The sequence below is a fragment of the Emydura macquarii genome, unplaced genomic scaffold (assembly GCF_026122565.2).
Source record: "Emydura macquarii macquarii isolate MOO-44397 ecotype Brisbane River unplaced genomic scaffold, CSIRO-AGI_Emac_v2 contig_450, whole genome shotgun sequence".
In the NCBI taxonomy this organism is placed as follows: Eukaryota; Metazoa; Chordata; order Testudines; family Chelidae; genus Emydura; species Emydura macquarii.
The window spans coordinates 14,921,855-14,937,106 of NW_027130587.1; the positions used below are offsets into that span (position 1 = coordinate 14,921,855).

At 43.9% G+C, this 15,252-nt stretch overlaps 1 long non-coding RNA gene across 2 annotated transcripts in view; it reads right to left on the reverse strand.

Annotated features, from left to right (window-relative positions):
• The window catches only part of LOC137146459 (uncharacterized), a 47,699-nt gene that overhangs the window by 20,282 nt on the left and 12,165 nt on the right, over positions 1–15,252 (reverse strand). For both annotated transcript variants that reach the window (XR_010917950.1, XR_010917951.1), the window contains exon 2: positions 150–243. This is a non-coding gene — a long non-coding RNA (uncharacterized lncRNA). The remainder of the gene's footprint in view (positions 1–149; positions 244–15,252) is intronic.

Consider the following 15,252-nt stretch of genomic DNA (forward strand, 5'->3'; position numbering starts at 1 on the left):
TCTGCCTTGTCTGCTTACACTGTAAGTTCTTCCGGGCAGGGACTGTATGCTATAGTGTTTGTACAATGTCTGATGCATTGGAGCCCTGTTCTCAGTTAGTCCTTAGGCACTACTATTATAAACAAGATTAACAACAATAACAGCCTCACCTTGGTACACGTCATGGTCTACTGGAGATTGCTTTGATAACTGGACTTCAGTCCTGCTTCTCTGTCATGTGACTTGACATCATGAAGAATTTACCTTGGAAACAAACAAAAAAAACCCCCACACAAGTGTAAAACGTGACTGCCGATAAAGTAATCCTCAGCAATCAACAAAATTAATTGGGTGAACATCATTGATCAAACCTACTTAACACATTGGGTATATAGAAAACTGGAATGTAATTTCATTAACAATCTGGCTCCATCCTAATGAAATTTCTAACAACATTCTAATTTTGATTTCAGTTAAGGAGAGAATGATGGAAATTTTCTTATGCCTCTGTTGTAAGGTTTTATTTCATTGGTTTTCTGCAATATCAGTGATCCTAATTTTTTTTTAATTTGACATTTTATTACCAGGGGGTTTAATATAACAAAGATAAAAACTAAATTTCAACATGGACAAGCCATCCAGAAATAGAACTGATGTCCAGATTAAGGAGGCTAATTTTCAAGTAAAAAACTGATTTATTTTATTTTACGGAGGGTTGTTTTGGGAGTTTTGTTGTTAATTCTAGCTGAGTTTCTGACCCCACTGATTTGAATAATAGTTATTTGCAGCTATAGATACATCCTTTTAGCCAAGCTTCTCAGCTTCACAACAATCCAGCCTCACAACACCCCTGTGAGGTAGGCATTGGTATCCCCATTTTCCTAGACTAAGTTCTAGAGAGAAGGGGTAACATCCTCGCTCCAGTGACGTCAGTGCAAGACTCCTGTTCATGTGAATGTGGCCAGGATTTCACCCCAACAGTCTAATTTTTAAAAGCATCCTTCAATCTTGTGAGCACAGTTCTGCTGATGCAAAAATTAGTTGTGGGATTAACACAATATTTAAACATCTGGGTATGTATATCAGGCAGATAGGCAACTAAATGCTAGCATTTTGTGCAGTTAGCTGCATATGGAAAAGGCACCCAGAAATCAGTGACTGAGTTAGGGATAAAACCCAGGAGACTGGTTCTCAGTCATCTGCTGTAATGACTTCCACAGCACTCCTTTCTGGAAGAAGCTGCAGTGCTTTCAGACTACTTCAGGACTAAACGATACTTATGTGCGCAGTTGAACCAACACAATACAAGAAAAGAGTTCTGCACACACTCTCTGTCTCTCTCCCTCCCTCCCTCAACAACATAAGCCAAACACTCCCACCTTATCACTCAGCCTCCTCTTGTTCAACAATACAGTCCCATTCCCCACACCAAACACCTTCTGATATTTACTTCTCTCCCTCCCTCTTTGGTTTTGAAGAAGGAAACACAAATGAGAGGCATAAAGACAACGTCAAAACAAACAAAGGAGGTGGCAAGGAAAGTACATGGTCCAGAACAGAGGATGAGGGCTGGGGGATATCAGCAGCATCCAATCAACGTAAGATTTGAATTCAAAGCCAGGCTGCCACCAAAGTAGATGTTAGTGGGAGACTATGATCCTTCTGTTTGACAGTCGTTCAGAGGGTGGAGGAGGAAGGGGAGAGAACCTGTAATTCAGCATGTTATGCAGCAAACACTAGCAATACCATGTACAACACATCCAAATAGTGGAAACCCGGGCTGGTTTGGAAACAGAGGGCTAGATCCTCAGCTAGTGTCTCTCTGATTTACACAACCCTGATTTACACAAGCTGGGACATGGACTGAGAAGGTTCATTCCTCTTCAGTGACTTGAGTACAGAACTTTGGACCAATACAAGGAAGATGGCTGCAAAGACCCCTTAGGGCAATAGCTGTAGAGATATGGAATCACAAGGGTTTCTTAATTCAGGATTCTGGGCTAGATCCTGGCCTCGTGTAAATCATTCTAGCTCCACTGATGTCCGTAGGACTACACGGATTTATATCAGCTGTGAGTTTAGCAGTGAAGTGTGAAGTGCAGGCAAACTAAGGGCATCTGCCTGGGGAAATGAAAACTGGCCCAGACTCCATTTAGAAAAGAATGGCTGGGCAGGAAGCAGTTTGTTCTAATCGGAATTGTTCCTTGTTGCTTGCTGGAGGAGGTGGAGGATTTAGGAACAGTTTGCCGTCATCCCTCTGTGAGCATGTGCCCCAGTCATCTGAAAGGGAAGAGGTGGTTCAGAGGAACTAATACTGCTCCTAGAGGCATGAGAGCAGACTGGTGTCTCAAGACACATCATCAGAAGGCTGTGGTACGTGAGATGTTCCAGGAACTGGAGTATGGAAGAGAAGGAGAGTGACAGAGCAGATTCTACAGGATAGGAGAAATTAAGCAGGCACTTATCAAAAAGTCTGGGAAGAACTATGGCGATGCTCACAGATACAGATGTATAGGCTAATACGCTATTTCATCAAAGGCAGCCTCTGCTTAGCACACTTTCATCTTGCCCCTGGAGTAAGGGCTTGCCAGTGCATTCCCCCACCTCCTACATTTAGCAATGAAAGTGGGCTGTAGTCTTTTAGCCATATAGTGGGTCTGAGGGTAGGTTCAGCCTCCTGATACAAGGATGGGCAGAGGTGCTCAGAGCACACTGATGGGACGATGGGCAGTTGGCTACGGTAACACACCAGGCATAATAGGAGCTTCCAGGCTTTCGCTTGATTCTTGCGGCTTGGGGGTGGTGGAAGGAACGACTAGCAAAGCACATATTGTTGCTTTTTCTATTACCAAGTAACCACTAGTGAAAACGAACAGGGCTCATCTCACACATACATGAGAGCCCTGGCTTCATGTGTTGGGACGCTGCTGGTGGGTCATTTTGCAGCCTGTCCAATGAAATTGCCTCCCCTCTGAGCTGGAAGGTGCAGAGAGTGCGCGCTACGTTCCAAAGCGAGGGAGATTCAGGTTGCATGCTGGTGGTTTGCAGGCATGGGGGGGGGGGGGGGGGGGGTTGGGTTGGGTTTGATGACAGGCAGGCTGGATGATGTGCGGCCAGTGGCGAGGGAGCACAGAGCGCTTCTGCTTGCTGTATAAGGATGATGCTCCTTGACTACTGAACGGGGCCCTATCGCTGGTATTTCCATTTCCAGCAATCTGATGTGTTTTGGTGATTTATTCATGACTGCTGTAGTGAAAAATTGGAAAAGGCTAGAGGGGTAGCCATGGCAGAGAGATCTAGCCTGAGATTGGCGCTACAACTGAATTACTGCAAAAACTGTCACAGGCATCATGCAAGGTTTACTCCAGCAAGTGTGAAGTGGAATCTTTATATTAATAAGTGAACATGAACATGAACTATGAGAGAGCCTGGCATGTGTCTATTGCCAAGGCAGATCTGGAAAGGAGCTGTCAGATCAATAGCAAAATTGACCAGGCAAACAGAGGGGAGAGATCAACACAGAGACTGCTTTTGTGAGCTTCCTTTTCTAAGGAAGCTGCAGCAGTCCTCTATGCACTGAAGGGATATTTGTGGGCATTCATTGGAGCTATGACTAAACTAGGGTTTAAGGTGTGATGTTGGTACGTGTTTGCTTACATGTGCTAGTCACTCCTTTTAAAAAAAAAGTCTAGTCCAGAGAAGGCAGTGACCATTGTAATGTGCTAAATTGGCCAAGTGAAAGTCTAGTGAGGAGCTTCACTTTTAACTTGACTGGTTTAGCAGAGGTCAAAGGCAGAGAGCCTTGCTGACACCTTTAAACCATGATAAGTTAGCTAACGCAGGCTAAGGTCACACCTACAATCCTGGTCTACACCAGAGAGAACATTTTCAAAAGTGCACTTAGGCCTTGGGGGGGTGTGGGGGGGGGGTGTGTGGTTGTCAGTAAACTTACACTGCTGGTTCAGTTGTCATAAACAAATCTTCCAGCCTCCCACCCTTTTATGGTAATGGTTTGCACCTCTATTGCATCTTTCTTGTGAGGATCTAGAAGCACGTAGGCCTCAGAACAACACAGAGGAATTGTTTCAGAACGTCTTTGTAGGGCATGTATCTCCAGATTGGGGAACTAAGGCACAAAAAGACTAAGGGTATGACTACACTGCAAAACTTGGGGCTGCCCCAAGTCAGCTGACATGGGTTCATGGGCTAGGGCTGTGGGGCTATAAAATTACAGTGTAGATGTTTGGGATTGGGCTGCAGTCTGGGCTCTGAGGCCCTGTGAAGAAGGAGGTTCCCAGTACCCAGGCTCCAGCTTGAGCCTGAAAGTCTACATTGTAGTTTTATAGTCCCAAAATCTGAGCCCAAGACATCTGACCCAGGCCAGCTGTGGCTGGGCCGCAGATCTTGTATCGCAGTGTAGACATTCCCTAGATGACTTGCCTGAGCTCACAGTCAAAGTAGAACGTCTGTTCCTAGATCCATGGTTCCTAGAATGTGTTGTATGTGCTTTGGAAGCAATCAATAGCACTCTAACATCACACAGCGGTTACAGGTAATTCATTACTTTAGTAAGAAGCATTTTAAAACAAAACACACACATATCAAACAATGGCAAGATGCAAACTTTAAAAGGTATATTAGTCCAAAGGCTTCTAAAAAATGATGGCAAAAAGCCCTGTACATGACTCATCACACAGAATCATAGAATTGTAGGACTGGAAGGGACCTCGCGAGATCATCTAGTCCAGTCCCTCACACTTATTGTGGGCCCAAGCATTATCTAGACCATCCCAACAGCAGTTTGTCTAACCGGCTCTTTAAAATCTCCAAATGAAGGAGACTCCAAAACCTCCCTAGGCAATTTATTTCAGTGCTTAACTACCCTGACAGTTAGGAAGTTTTTCCTAATGTCCAGCCTAAACCATTCTTGCTGCAATTTAAGCCCATTGCTTCTTGTCCTATCCACAGATGTTAATGAGAACATCACCTTGTAACAACCTTTTATATACTTGAAAACTGTTATCATGTCCCCCCTTCGGTCTTCTCTTCTCCAGACTAAATAAACCCCATTTTTTCAATCTTCCCTCATAGGAAGAGTTTTCTAGACCTTTAATAGTTTTTGTTGCTCTTCTCTGGACTTTCTCCAATTTGTTCATATCTTTCCTGAAATGTGGCACCCAGAACTGGACACGGTGGATCACAAACTAAATCTGAGTCAACAATGACCCCCAAATCCCTTTCCGCAGTACTCTTTCCTTGGCAGGCACTGTACGAACACAGAACAAAGAACAAACGAGAGGGAAAAAAGAAACCAAAGAACAGAACTAAGTCAGGAATGAACAAAGCCACTTTCCTCCCTTGGCTGAGCCCCCAAGAGGCCCAGTGCAGAATCTCTCCTCAAGATGGAATTGGTGCCCTATGTTCTAAGTGACTAGATCTGTGATAGCTTCATTACTAGAGTGACAACGCGTCTGGGGGCAAGAAAGAGTGGCAGATCAACATATTGATCGGACATCCCATCCCACATTTTCCCCATTCCCCATGCCCCTCTGCCCTTCCTCCCACACACACTTTCAGCAGCATTCAAGTAAAAATTACATTTGCCACCAAGGTAGAGTGAAGACACAGTTCAGGAGATAACTAAGCCCACAATGTTTCAAGCCTTTTAATTGAAAATCATTCCCTTTCAGACTGGCCATGCATTAATTTCCATGCAGAGTATAATAAACCATTTTCCATTTCAACTTCAAAACGCCTCGGTTTAAAAAGGAAAGCCACAAAACACCCCAGATAATTCCAAACATTTTTCTCCAAATTTAAACTTCTGGAAAAACAGTGATTAATCAAAGGGGTAGGGGGTAAAGAGTGGGTGGGGGGAGGGGGGAAGAGCATTAAACATGATGCTACTGTAATATCTAGCAGTTCTTCATAATTACAGTTTCAATTCCACATCAAGCCTCCCTCCTAATTACTACTCCGCAGTTGGTGCACACAGATTCAGGAGCAGCAGGGATTTTTATTTTGCTCACACGGATCACTATTCTTCTTCTCATTATGAACTGTTCACTTTGGCCTATTAGCCACCCCCCACACTCCATGTGGCATCTCTCAGTGCATCTTTTGCTCACAAACACCATTAGACCTGTGTGCCCTGTTTACTTAAAAATCGGTTGCTCATTGACTGTATTACGAGAAAGACGCCAGGCAGAGTAGAAAGAGAGGATGGATACACACACGCACACAAATGTGTCCAATGGCCCTCAAGCCACTTGTAAGTCATTAACTCAGACCCAACTTAGCTCCCAAACCAAGAAATTGCGGAGACAGTTTCCTTTATCCCCATCCCTATCCCCACTCTTCCTTTTCTGATAAGCCAGCCAAGTAGTAGGGTGATGATTCGGTGGTTTGGGCACTAACTTGTTATTTGGTAGACCTGGGTTCAATTCCCTGCTCTGTCACAGGCGTCCTGTTTGACCTTGGGCTAACCATCTAGATCCAGATTTTTAAAAGGTAATTTAGGTGTTGCAACACTTCAGCACAGCAACATCTAACTGACTGAGGAGCCTACATCTCATTTTCTAAAGAGATTTTGGCGTTTTGGAGCTTAAATTCCATTGACTATCACTGGGATTTTGGCTCCTAAGTGCTTAAATCACTTTTGAAAAATGAGACGTAGGCTCCTAAATCTGTTAGGCATTGCAACGCTGAGGCCACGGTGCCTAAATAGCTCTAAAAAATCTGTGCCTTTGTCTCAGTGTGCCTTAGACCCGTCTGTAGACTGGGGATAACAGCACCACCCTACCACACAGTGGTGTTGAGAGGAAAATACATTAAAAATTGTGAGGTGCTCAGTTACTATGGCCATATAAGAAGTACCTTCCACCCCTTCCAAGCACCATAGGGTTTGGGGCTCAGTCCCCTTCCCCTTGAAGCATTGTGCAGCTCTCCGGGTGCTGGGGCTCCTCTCCAATGAGTCCCTGCTCCTCTCCAAGCACCATGTATCACTGCCCATCATCCATCCACTCCATTTCAAAATTCAGTGCCCGGTTTTCAAAATGTCCAGTGCCTTGGCTGTCTGGCTCCATAGCTGCCTCCTTTTCCACTAATCCAACTTCCGCCTCATCACTGTTCCCCCATCCTGTGACTCCATATTTGGGACGGGGCCGGGTCAGGGGTCTCTCCCCTGCTTCCTGTTTTGGAGCCAGTCATCCCTCATGGGTGCTTCTGCACTTGCTGATTTCAGCTGGAAAGGGGCTAAAGCTATAAAATATGCATCTGGATTTTGAATACTAGGAGCAGGGTAACTGGACCCAGCCCACTATAAATGTAAGAGTCATTTGGGGAATTCAAATTGGAGTTTGGATTTTGAACCTCCCACCAAAGTTTAGGGGGTTCAGTTCAGTTCCAGGGTGTTGTTTTAGAGCCATCTTGGGCCTTGCCAGAACCATGAAATACTGGGAATGTTATGAGAAAGCCTGTTATCCGGAGCTTTTCAGCTTGATTTCTTGATTAAGATGTTTTGGTGAACTTCAGCTAAGGATGTCATGAACGCTAAATGTTTATCTGAACCAAACCTTCCGGCAGCATACCAGCAAACGGATTAAACCCTGGTATAGTCCTTCAACATTTCTTTCTCATAAACCTGAATCCCCACCGTTGTGTGTTACTTTGGGGGTGATTTTTTTCTCCTCCCCTCCTGACTTTCTTTGCACTTTGCTAGTCAATAAGGTCATTGCCGATTTCAGCAAGAAGCATTAAGGGTGCCTCGTTCTCTTTACAAATAAGTGCAGGAAAGTTGATTCCATAGTTTATGACTTGAGCAAAGTTGCAGACTAGTAACCCAGAGCTCAGGAGAGATTGGGATGAAAAATTATTTACAAAGCCAATGCCCTGAAGACACTTGTACTGGACAACAATTACAGCACCTTAATTAACTGAAATTTAGTTCACCCGTCGACTGAGGCATGTCCAGTGCTAAAGTTATGCCACTGCTGCTGTCTAGTACTGGTTAATGAATATAAATCAGATGGTTTATAGTTAGTGAACATGTAATAGGCTTGCAATGAGCTGAATTCCAATGCAAAATGCCTGGGGATAGGAACATGCCATCCATAAAAAAGTCTATATATAAAAATACAAATTTTACATTTCTACTAGGAACAAGCACATCTATTCTCATGCTCTGATGCACTGGGGGAGTCTACACCCATCTTTCCAGTGCTCTGAGGCATTGGTAAGTGTGAATGTAAGCGTAATCTAGGCATTTGAGGTGTGGCTGGTTAGATTCCAAAATTATTCTGTGCCCTTCAGGCTCCCTTCCTAAAAGTCAAGCCCGGTCTTACAGGTTCAGTCATGTGTTTGCTCAATGCTGCTTGGAAGCAAGCTGAGGGAGACAAAAGCACTGAAGGTGACTTCTGAAGGCGTAGAATCAGGCTGGCAATGCCCACCCAGGGCCTGATCTAAAGTCCATTGAAGTCTATGGAAAGATGCCCATTGATGTCAATCGGCTTTGGATCAGGCCCCAAGAAAAACAAAAAAAATTCTTGTATTTTATACACATCTTATTTTGCTCATGAGTGTCGACTAGGTAAATACACAGAAATAGGAGTGTGAAAGGGGAAGGGCAAAGAGTTAAGGCCCCAGTTCAAGTAGTATTAGATAAATGAATAATGGTTGGCCTCATCAGTTTGCGGATATAGGACAGATTACAGTTAAAAGGGGGGGATGGAAATTGTGCTGAGGGCTTGGGGAAAAGGAAATCAAACCTCAAGATAAACTGCTAGCCCAAATCTTTGAAAATCCGCAGATCAGAGGAAGCGTTGAGATTCCCATCAAATGGCTCCTACATGCATGAAAGCAAATTTCTTGTTGGAATGCATCTCCTAGTTTAGTGGCAGATTAGCTCACATGTAATGAGCTTGTTTGTAGAGGGAGCTCCTTGGGGCGGGGGCTGTGCCTCCCTCTGACTGCACAGAGCCAGGCACGGTGTCGACATACGGCAAATAAGCACATCAAGATGCTCCTGATCCTGCTAACAGGACACAAAGCAGGGCTTTGCCTACAATGCTCCAGCCTTGTGGAAATCCCCCTTCCTGGGTAAACAAGCTTTTCAGTGAGGCCCAAATCCTGGTCCCCAGCGCCCAGCCTGAGCGTGCAGGGACTCTGCGGGAGAGATAAGGAGGAAGGTCGAATTCTCCAAGGCCTCAGAGCAGCAGCCACACTTCTCAACAGTGGCTATTGCAGCAGGCTGGAGGATGCAACACCCAGATCCCCATGCTGTGGAAGGATGATGGCTGGTGGCTCTGTGTGTTGGCAGTCACTGTCCCCCAGGCACCAGGGAGTCCATATAGAGTGCTCAGCCCTCTCTAATCATCATGGAGGGGAATTGCATCACTTCCACCGCCTCTGGAGACCACAACAGCTGCAGAAGAGGGGGCAGGATGTGCACAGAGCCCTACTGTTATAACTGCAGCACATTGCGGAGTCTAAAACGTAGTGGAATGAATCCTTGCCCTGCTACAAGCACGGACTCAGAGGAAAGGCACCTCCAGTTGTGCTGCTCACTGGCAAGGTGCAATCATTTCAGATGTTTTACTGATCTTTACTATTAAAAACCAACCAAGCTGTACCCCCATGGATTGACAGGTGTTCAAACCCGTCCAGCTGGGGCTGGAAAGAGAGAAGGAGGGACAGACCAAAGGGAGGGTGGCAGCGTCTCAGCTTCTTTAAATCAACACAAGCCACTGCTGGAGTTTTCAGGACTCAGCTGTGAGGAAGTTTGCAGTTCTGACTGCAGAACAGATGAAGACACGCTTACACGAGCCCATCTCAGTTACAGCTCACAAACAACAAGCACATCCTTCAGCCTCTTAAATTAAGAATGAACTAGACGTTGCACCAGCTTGTATGTGGACAAAAGCTAAGGGCCATATTCCTCAAATCCTTGCTACCATGTAGACTGCTTACTACTAGGCATGGCCCCATTGGCCAAGATTTTCAAATATGACTAATAAATGTGGGTGCTTGATATGAAGGGCCCCAATTTAAAGTGATTTCCAGGAAGTGCTATGTCAACCTGTGGAACTTGTTGCCAAGGGATGTTGTGAAGACCAAAAGTATAACTGGGTTCAAAAAAGAATTAGATAAGTTTATGGAGGATAGCTATTAATGGCTATTAGCCAAAATGGTCAGGGACACAACCCCAAGATCTGGGAGTCTGTCTCTCTCACTGCCAGAAGCTGGGACTGGACTACAGGGGATGGATCACTGAAAAATTGCTCTGTTTTGTTCATTCCCTCTGAAGTATCTGGTCCCAGCCACTAGGTGAGATGGACCATTGGTCTGACCCAGTATGGCTGTTCTTATGTTCTTAAAGTGCCGATCATCCACTGTCTGTAAATCATGCCGTCCTAAGTTGCCCAAGTTAGGCACCTGAAGAGTAAGACACCCAAAATCACCAGCCCCTTGGCCATTGACCTTAGGAAGGAATTGGTTCTGAAGTAGGACCTGGGTTAAATGAGAGGCACTGGCTGTCAGAAAAGATGGTTCTTTAAACTTCCTTGCTGCAGAAGTGAGAAATCGTACGCCTTATTTATTGCGCAAATTATATACAAGAAAATTATTTTCTTAATGTGCGACTTGATGAATGTTCTCAACTCTCCACCCTGCTAGCAAGAGGGGGTTACAATGAAAATTATTTACAAAGCATGTGCTACCCTGCAGGGATATTTATTCAGGCAGGGGAGGTTTCCACAGATTCTGTTGACAAAGGCAAATCAAATTACATTTCTGTGAACATTGCAGAAAGCGTCTTGATTTGATATGGCCAGTGATGGTCTTGAAAGAATCTGCAGTGGAGCTCTGGCCCAGCAGCATTTCAATCACTCACCTAGAGAGGCTACTGCTTGGACATGAACTGAAAGAAACAAAGGGGAAAATCTCAAACTAAAAAACACCCTGCAAGATGTTTAAAGACTTCAAAAATGTGTGTGTGTGTGTATATATATATATATTTTTTTTTCCCCCAAGTTTTTATCATTTCAAAATGTAAAAATCAGTCCTAAATCTCTGACACCAAAATCAGATGAGGTTAATAACACCAACAATAAGATCACCTTTAAAGAGCAGTTTCACTTTTCACCAGTTTTCCTAAGCATGTTCTAGAACGTGCTCCCCTGCAACAATCCTCCCGGCTCTGTGCCCATCTTGCTTAGACCCCAATCCGGCAATTAGATCCACGTAGTTGGATCTCTGTGCTCAGGGATGTTCCATATTGATCCAGCCATGTGGATCTGATTGCAGGATTGGGACCTTATGTTGCAAATGACCAGTTCTGTCAGTACTGTCAAATAGTTTTGGGGGTTTTTTTTAAATGGGGGCCTAAATTAGGTTCTTAAATCTATTTAGGGGCACATAATAAATAATGTATAGTAATAATATACAGGCCTGATCTTCCATAATGCTGAGTTCAATGGGAGCTCAGCACTGGCAAAAATCAGACCACTTAGTTAAAATGTAGGTGCCTAAATATGGATTTAGGAGCCTAACTTTAAGCCCCATTTTTTCAACTGTAGGGCTATATCTCTAGTCACCACCACACTACAGAATTAGTGTTACTGGTAAAAGAATATTCAAACCCCATTGAATTTACGGAATACAGATTCCACACAATTCCACTGCATTTTTAATCGGATTATTGTCATTATCTTAAAATGACTAATTTCTCCTGGAGGACGCAGAAACAAAATGCCTGGCAGAGTCTCCTTTATTAACAAGAACAGCATGCGCTGTATGTCAGGAATTCTGACTATATGCACCCAGAGTCTCTGATTCCACTCACAGGAGAGAGAGAGGCGCTGCCATACAGATAGGGTTAGGCTTTCTCCTGGGGATGTCACACTTCCTGAATACCTGCACAGAGTATTACGACACGACTCGCTTCCCCCCCGCCCCCACTTCTTTGCATTAAACATTCCCCTATAGCACATAGTAATTCACTCACTTAGTCTACATTTTTATGGCTATCTGAATTCAAGTAGAATAAGCAAGCCCCCTGCTGGTACTACTTCAGGGACAGTGAGAAAGCAGCCCTGTGTAAGGTAAACTAGTGAAGAAGAAAGTGCTAATCAGGGACACAAAGCATCAGGAATAACTTATTGATCAAAGGCACTGGATTAAGTTGGCACGCACAACCTATTGTTCATAAACAGTTATTTGTAAAAATAAATAAATAAAAAGAAATGCTGGGTTTGTTCAGACATGCCACAAAATTTCACCCAGTTACCCCTGTGCTGAGCCAAAACTTTGTGTTTTAATAAAGCATATATTCCAGAAAGGCCTCCAGTCTTGATTTAAAGACATCAAGAGATGGGGAATCCACCACTTTCTTTGGTAGTTTGTTCCACTGGTAAATCACCCTCTGTTAAAAATCTGTGCAGATCTACAGAATTTACCAACTTTACTGTACAGAACAGAAACATGGGCACTGAAAAGGCCAAAGTTGACATTTTGGACTGATGTTTTCTGTTCCATCCTCTTTGTCCGATGCACCATGTTAAGTGTCAGAACAAAATCAGAAGTGAGCATGTTTGAAGCTGAACTCATCAATCACTTCCATCAGCACTGGTTTGGTTTTAGCAGCTTTCATGGTAGGGACATATGATTGCAATGGACTACCGATGAATTCTGAAGCGTGTACACCAAAGAACGCTGCTACACAGCTGGTGAACATGTGGGTGCCAAAAGCTTTGGTGCATGAAAAGATTGCCAGCAATGGACAAACTGAATATCTGGCCCGAACACCTTAAAGGCCAGAAAACAATCTAACCCCAGAGAGAGAGTCAGGTGGTGCTTGATCTACAAGGAGGCTACGCCCCTTTGGAATTTGCCTTTATAATGATGATGATGTGCAAAAAATGGGAGTCTTCGCCAAACTAACTAGGATAATTACATTAGGACTCTATAAAGACTCCCTTCCCCCCCCACCTCCCGGTTTCAGATGGCATAATGATTGTTCACGTCTCCTCTTGTAACTTAATTGGTGGGTGAACATAATCTTTGTAATTACAAAGCCTGATTCTCCTCTAACTTACAACAGTTTATAAAATTTGCACTGCACACTCTGGGTAGGATATTGGCAGCTGCTATTTGGAGACTTAGTTGTAGCAGCACAACCCCTTGTGCGGAAACTCTTATTTTAATTTGAGTGACTTATTTTGATCTAGCTGATCTGCATCAAAACTTTTGGCAAAAAACTGGGTTTTTGTCAAAGTTTTACTGAAAACCCAAAACTCTGGCTTTCTGAGTTTTCAATGAAAAGTCTACACTTTCTGTGGGAAAACAGCCATTTTCCCCACCCAGCTCTACTAGAAATGCCACCAGAATGAATGGAGCTATAGTGATGTAAGTAAGAGGAGAATCAGATCCACATGTAAAGAGCACGAAAGATAAATAATTATCTGTAGAACGAAGAATGTATCATTAGAGTCTATTAGCCAGAGATTCTACGGCCATGTTTTGTAGGTGGGAAAACTGAGCTCCAGAGAAGTTATTGGTAAGTGTCTTGCCCAAGATAATACTGTATAGAATCCAGACCTCCTGAATTCCAGGGCTTGATTCTGATACCAATACTGTAAATGCAGAGAAATTCTACTGATTTCAGTAGCATCACTCTGGATTTACCTCACTGTGATTGACATCAAAATCCAGCCCTGGCTCTGGGCTTCCCAGGGAATTTTTCCTCTAACACAGAAATAACTTTAAAAAGGCAGATGTTTTTCATTGCACAAGAAAATGCTACAAAAATTTTAAAATGCTGCTGCCATCTGACAGCAGCTATGACATTCTTCTTTGTTTCTGATTACCTCAAGATAAGATAGACACACATGCTAATAAAGTAACTGCAGAATCTGCGCATATATATATATATATCTTACACACTTTGGGTCTGATCCAAAGCCCATTGACTTCAATGGGAAATTGCTCTCCTAGAGGCTTTAGATCAGACCCTCCATGTGCAGAGTTATCCTGTTGAGATGAACATCACACCAGGAAAGAGGGTGCACAACCTATAGCCAAAACAAGTAGAAGCTGGCGCTATGGCACAGAATGTGCCAAGAGCAAACATCACAGTGTACACTGTACCCACAACTTTTGCCTGCACATTCACCTTGAGGTGAAATTAGCAATGGCAAAAATACCTTACTCAGGTCATGGCTAATGATTATCCTATTAAAGAATCAGCTGACATAATATCATTTGGTAATTTTATAAACCGCTATGACAACAAGATTGATGAGGCCTAAAGCCCTGACAACTACATCGGTCCGGAGAGGGAAGATACAAGAATTTGCTATTTCACCTTATTGGAAATTTTACAGCATTTTATTTTTAAACTCCCTAGGAAAGGCAGGTCACCTTTGCACTTCTCAAGAAGTGGGCTCGCTTTTTCAGTCAGGCCTCACGTCTGCAAGCAGACTTTCATCAAATCAAAGAAAAGCAACGCCAGCGACTTACCCCAGAGAGCTCAATCTCCGTACTCATTCAGATCTTGGCCAGACTGCCAGCAACCGTGGCTGCAGTGACAAACGCTTCCCTGACGGGAACCGGACTGAGAAGCCACTGAGACCCAATGGGCAGCTTTCAGGCACCGTTGACCTGCACCAGATTGAAGCCAGAGAATGACTGAGCACACCAGACCTTCAATACCATTACTGAACTTGTCCAGCTCAAGGGCTTGGCAACACACAGAACTGCGCTGTTTTAAACTGAGGTGGGGTTTTAAGATTATTTCAATAAATTGGTGCAAAAAGCTGTGTGGATGCTCCTATTTCGGTTTAAAAAACACACTTATTTTGGTTTAGCGTCAGTCAGTGAGGTCTCTTCTTGAGGTCCTTTCCATTTCTACGAATGAGGAACAGGTTTAAGCTAAATCAAAACAATCCACTCAAACTGAAATAAGAATTTCCGCACAGCGGGCGGCCCAGCTTCAACTTCAGTCTCCAAATAGCAGCTAATGATGTCCCACCCAGACTGCACAGTGCAGGTTTGTGTGCAGACTACACATTACTCCCCTCCCCACCCAAGACTGATCCAGCCAAACATTTAAATTGTGACTTCAGTGGGATTTACACTCATGCTTAAAACTGAGTGTGTGCATTTTATTATTGAATAATCATGTTTATTATGGCTGTGCCTAGGGACCAACCAAACACCTGGGCCCCGTTGTGCTAGGTGCTGTACAAACAGTAGTAGACAGTTCCTGCCCCAAAGAGC